Source organism: Macrobrachium rosenbergii, chromosome 13, assembly GCF_040412425.1.
Source record: "Macrobrachium rosenbergii isolate ZJJX-2024 chromosome 13, ASM4041242v1, whole genome shotgun sequence".
Taxonomy (NCBI): domain Eukaryota; kingdom Metazoa; phylum Arthropoda; class Malacostraca; order Decapoda; family Palaemonidae; genus Macrobrachium; species Macrobrachium rosenbergii.
The window spans coordinates 38,585,413-38,591,412 of record NC_089753.1 but is presented as its reverse complement, the minus strand read 5'-3'; the positions used below and the strand labels follow the sequence as shown (position 1 = coordinate 38,591,412).

General features: G+C 34.7%; 1 protein-coding gene and 1 long non-coding RNA gene across 4 annotated transcripts in view; one reads left to right on the top strand and one right to left on the bottom strand.

Annotated features, from left to right (window-relative positions):
* Positions 1 to 6,000, top strand: part of LOC136845216 (uncharacterized) — a 549,715-nt gene that overhangs the window by 494,665 nt on the left and 49,050 nt on the right. The gene's annotated exons all lie outside the window — the stretch shown is intronic.
* Positions 1 to 6,000, bottom strand: part of LOC136845214 (glutamate receptor ionotropic, NMDA 2B-like) — a 510,777-nt gene that overhangs the window by 503,100 nt on the left and 1,677 nt on the right. The window lies entirely within an intron of this gene.

Genomic DNA, 6,000 nt, shown 5'->3' with positions numbered 1-6,000 from the left:
AAAGTTCAATATATGTCGATTGATTTACAAAATGCCAAATACCCCGTACGGGGGTAGTGCCGTCAGTGCACCTCATGCGGTGCACTGTAGGCATTACTTAAGGTTCTTTGCAGCATGCCTTCGGCCCCTAACTCCAACCCCTTTCATTCCTTTTACTGTACCCCTTTTCATATTCTCTTTCTTCCGTCTTACTTTCCACCGTCTCTTAAGAATTGATTCATAGTGCAACTGCGAGGTTTTCCTCCTGTTACACCTTTCAAACCTTTTACTGTCAATTTCCGTTTCAGCGCTGAATGACCTCATAGGTCCCAGTGCTTGACTCACCACAGAGAGCTTTTTCTCGTGTCATCACAGGTCAAGAGACTCGTGTTCGTAAAATCTCTTTGTAGTGACCTCATGCATGTTTCCCTTGGTACACCAGGTCCTGTTTGTCTTTGAGTATTACAGATGTGCTCGCCATGCGATAAACGACCATTCTTTCCCTGGGACATGGTTTCAACATTCATAGTCTAAGTTTGTTATCAATATTGATCACATTTTTAGATTTTTAAATTTTTATTTGCATTTGCTGACGTTATTCAACACCGAAAGTCCTTATAAAATCTTTAGACGAAAGTCTAATGTCCTATTTAGCATCTGTTCTCATTTATTGTCATATATTTAGTTGAATGTTACTCTGTAGCTCCGGAGCTTATTTATTCTATTAGTTCCTACAGGCTTTAATCACATTACTATGGTACCATTACGGTAATACCTTTTCTTCATGGCAAACTAAGAAAAAATTATAGGAACCGGGGAACACTAGGAGATAAAGAGAATTCAACAGCTGTGAATCCTGAGGTCTTGGCGGATTAGACTTCAGAACTGCAAGGGAAGAGCAGATGGAGCTGCCCCACCCTAAGTATTCCATTTCATTTGTGGTTATCAACTCAGTGTTTACCGGTTATATGTAAATTGCTGTTCCTCCTGGTTTTAGTCATTGCTTGAAGCAAGTACTGTCAGTCTGTTCCAGATTGCTGTGGGTTTTTTTTTAATGAAATTCCCTGTAGTGAATTGGGTGATTATTAATACTGATTTCAGAAGAATGCTCTTGTGTCGTGTGCTTGTTCTTCTCTCTCTCTCTCTCTCTCTCTCTCTCTCTCTCTCTCTCTCTCTCTCTCTCTCTCTCTGCTAATTCAGTGGTGTAACTCTAACTACTCTCCTCTATCTCACTCAAATCAGTTCTATTTATAAAACCGATATTGAATTTTATGAGGAAACCCTGAGAACTCTCTCTCTCTCTCTCTCTCTCTCTCTCTCTCTCTCTCTCTCTCTCTCTCTCTCTCTCTCTCTCTCTGCTAATTCAGTGGTGTAACTCTAACTACTCTCCCTCTATCTCACTCAAATCAGTTCTATTTATAAAACCGATATTGAATTTTATGAAGAAACCCTGAGAACTCTCTCTCTCTCTCTCTCTCTCTCTCTCTCTCTCTCTCTCTCTCTCTCTCTCTCTCTCTCTCTCTCTCTCTGCTAATTCAGTGGTTAAACTCCAAGTACTCTCCCTCTATCTCTCTCAGATCAATTCTGTTTATAAACTAATATTGAATTTTATGAAGAAACCCTAAGAACTCTCTCTCTCTCTCTCTCTCTCTCTCTCTCTCTCTCTCTCTCTCTCTCTCTCTCTCTCTCTCTGCTAATTCAGTGGTTAAACTCTAAGTACTCTCCCTCTATCTCTCTCAAATCAGTTCTGTTTATAAACTAATATTGAATTTTATGAAGAAACCCTAAGAACTCTCTCTCTCTCTCTCTCTCTCTCTCTCTCTCTCTTAGTAGATCATATCAGATATACATTTAATGAAGTCCCTGTCCTGAAGAAGGGGTGGAAAACAAGCACAAGTCTGGCTATTAATAGTCACTATGAATTGCAAAGTTGATTTCGCGGAGAGAGAGAGAGAGAGAGAGAGAGAGAGAGAGAGAGAGAGAGCAACAGACAGACTGAGAATCAGCTTATTTCTCGACTCTTAAAGCATTAAATATTTTCTCCCAACATAATATCTTTCTGAGACTCATCATTCTTGACTGCAGTCAAGCAATAAAGAATCGTTTGAAAGTTTATTTCAGTTTATAACTTGTAAGTTCTTGTTTGTGTTTACTTAGTATTTGATTGCGTCTCTCTCTCTCTCTCTCTCTCTCTCTCTCTCTCTCTCTCTCTCTCTCTCTCTCTATGTATATATATATATATATATATATATATATATATATATATATATATATATATATATATGTGTGTGTATATATTTATATACGCATATATACTGTATATATATAAATATATATATATGTATATATACAGTACATATATGTTATTTATACATATATACATATTTATATATACAGTATATGTATATATAAATATATATATTTTTGTGTGTGTATATATATATATATATATATATATATATATATATATATATATATATATATATATATACACACATACATTCAGAGAGAGAGAGAGAGAGAGAGAGACGCAATCAAATACTAAGTAAACACAAACAAGAACTCACAGGTAATACCTCGCCATTTAACTTAAGAACACACACCACGACACATCTTTAATCACTACAGCGAAAAGGGGGAGATTCGTCCTCCGAAACATAATGGTTGCAAAGAAGTGGCAAGAGATTGGGGATTTGACAGAATCCCACCAAATCCTCCTTCGATTCTTTCATCTATTTAATCCCCCACCTGGGGAATGGATGAACTTTTCAATGAGGGGAGACTTTGGGGTTATTGTGGGTCTCTCTCTCTCTCTCTCTCTCTCTCTCTCTCTCTCTCTCTCTCTCTCTCTCTCTCTCTCTCTCTCTGGACACAGAATTGCCGTGATTTTATTCACACATATACTTGTATGTATGTATATATATAATATATATATATATATATATATATATATATATATATAGTATATATATATATATATATATATATATATATATATATATATATATATATATTGATGAGAATAAAAGACCTAGAGCTGCTTTAGAGCATGATGAAAATATCAGTTCGTTTACTTAACAAAGCAACTACTTTGCAACGTATTTAGTATGTCCCTGAAAATTTGGTGTTGTCAAGAATTTGAAAAAATTAATCGGCCTATATTTTCGTTGAATTTAGTATTCTCTCTCTCTCTCTCTCTCTCTCTCTCTCTCTCTCTCTCTCTCTCTCTCTCTCTCTCTCTCTCTCTCAAAAATACAAAACTATTTTATTCTTTCATTGCTATTTTCATACTGAATTTATCATTCAGATTAACAATTATGAATAAATTTAATACATTGAATTTAAGTTTGAAAGTTGACTTCACAAATTTGCTAGGTCCGTGGTACGCTCTTGGCCTACTGTCCACCAGTTTAGCCACCTACTGGTGTCAAGAAAGAGGGTGTGAGGCCAGCAACTTCGCTCCATAAGAGTTGTCGAGAACCCGGAAGTCTCTTCTTGCTTTTCCTGACCTAAATTTGGGTCTTCCCTCCTCTGCCTCACTAGTAGGAAGAATTACTTCTGCCTTCATTAAGAATAGTGAGAAAATATTTCTCGTTTAAGGGAAAGATGAGACCAATTTCCAAAAGACAGAATTTTTTCAGTGACTGTTAAGAATACTCCACTTTAAGCCACAGTGATTGAGGTCTGAATATTAGCATACGAGACAGAGCAGAAGACCGGCCGAGTTGAATATGTATTCATGAGTAAACGGCACAAGTAAAGATAGAACGAGAGACCTGGGCATCCAAGGTCACAGCCAAAAGGGCAGCAAGCTGCCCATGACAGCTGCCACTGATCAGCAGAATAATCAAGGTATGACAGACTAAAGGGAATGGGGATTGAAAGTAAGATCTAATTTCTTTTCAATTTAGAGAATCCTGGGAGAGAGAGAGAGAGAGAGAGAGAGAGAGAGAGAGAGAGAGAGAGAGAGAGAGAGAGAGAGAGAGAGAGAGAGAATCTTTGAAATAAAGGTAATTGTATGATGGATTATAATTGATATGTTGTTCCTGAATAATGTGAAGTATCAGATTGTGCGCAAATGGCATGCACATGTAAAGGGAACGGGAGAAAAATTGATATTAAGGTCATAATGAGAATGGGGCATGAAGAGGTCACTAAAGAAAATAAGGCGATTTATATGGTATTCGAAAATTAAGTATCCCAAAATCTACAATCCATTTGAGACAAATTATATGAGCAACTTAAATACATGAAAGACGTTTTACTCTTAAGAACGATCTTGTATAAATCTGTGAAAAGGTATAAAGGTTGTGGTAGGTTTTAAGGTTCTGACTCAGCGCTTGGAAGATAAATGAGACAGATTAGGGAGTCTCTCTCTCTCTCTCTCTCTCTCTCTCTCTCTCTCTCTCTCTAAGTGTTTACCTTCTTGAGGAAACGCGTCTTCAAGAAGGAAAGTAAACAAACAAAAAGATAGATACAAGATGCATCTCAAATACATAGGTAGATAAACAGATAAAGATTCAGTTTGTGAATCAGCCTATGAAAGTGTGTTTGTGTTACACATACGCACACACACACACACACACACACACACACACATATATATATATATATATATATATATATATATATATATATATATATATATATATTTATTTCTGAAACATCAGGATCGAGCCCAGCTCTTTCAGTTGAAAAGCAAGGTCGCTACCAACTGAACCACACGGGTCATAAAAGAAGTTTGAACCCAAACACCGCTGTACTTGATCCCGTTGTGAGTCAGAAATTTATTTCTGTTCCACGCGTGAATGTGTTTTGATTGCGTCTGTGTATATGTATGCACTCACACACATATATATTGTGTATATATTCATGTATATATTCAAATATTACATATTATATATATGTGTATGCACACACACAGACACACACACATATACGTACATACATACATATATGTAGTATATGATATATATATATATATATATATATATATATATATATATATATATATATATATGTGTGTGTGTGTGTGTGTGTGTGTGTGTGTGTGTGTGTGTGTAAATCTGCAGTGTTGCCAACAACCTTCAGAGAAGAAAAGATGAAAGGACGTGGCAGGGAACGTGTGAAGACGAGATAATGAATGCACCGCGGATTACGTTGCATCTGTGCACATGACTGCATAATGCGTGTTTACCCTGACAAGATTAACTGCATGCAGAGACGAGGGTTAGGATAATGAGACTGAAGAAAGAGAAGGAAATTCTCTTATTATTATTTTTATCGCTGTTGATGTTTGTCATTTATTATAAATCTGTTGTTTTTTTTTGGTTGTTGATATCTATAATTGTTGTTATTAGTGTTGTTATTGTTTTATTGTTCGTTATTGTGTTTTTTATTTTTAATTTTTACTGTTATAATTTTAGTTATCCTTATCATATTTCCGCTGTTATTTTTTGTCGTGGTTATTATTTTTATTAATGTTGTATTTGCTGTTTTTTATGATATTTACAATTAATTTTAATGTTATTATAATTTTTGCGTTAGTCATGGTAGCTTTTACTGTTTTCTTTCTGCCGTTATTATTATTATTATTATTATTATTATTATTATTATTATTATTATTATTATTATTATTCCTCCTTCAAACAGTTTCCTATTTCACATTATTATTATTATTATTATTATTATTATTATTATTATTATTATTATTATTATTATTATTATTATTATTATTATTCCTCCTTCAAACAGTTCCTATTTCTCACAATTATTATTACTTTCCCCTATCTCCGCTTCATCACCTTTTCGTTGATTTTTTACCCCTATCGTTCGTAAAACAACTACAATTTCCATACAATACAATAAAAAAAAGAAATAGAAATGAATGAAGTTCTATTCGCCAAACTTCAAATGAAAACTTTCTATTTTTGGAAGCTTCCGCCATTTCATTTCCTGATATGGTTCATATGTTGCGGAGGATGCGTAATTAAACCAAAAAATTTAGGGATTCTCTTTTTT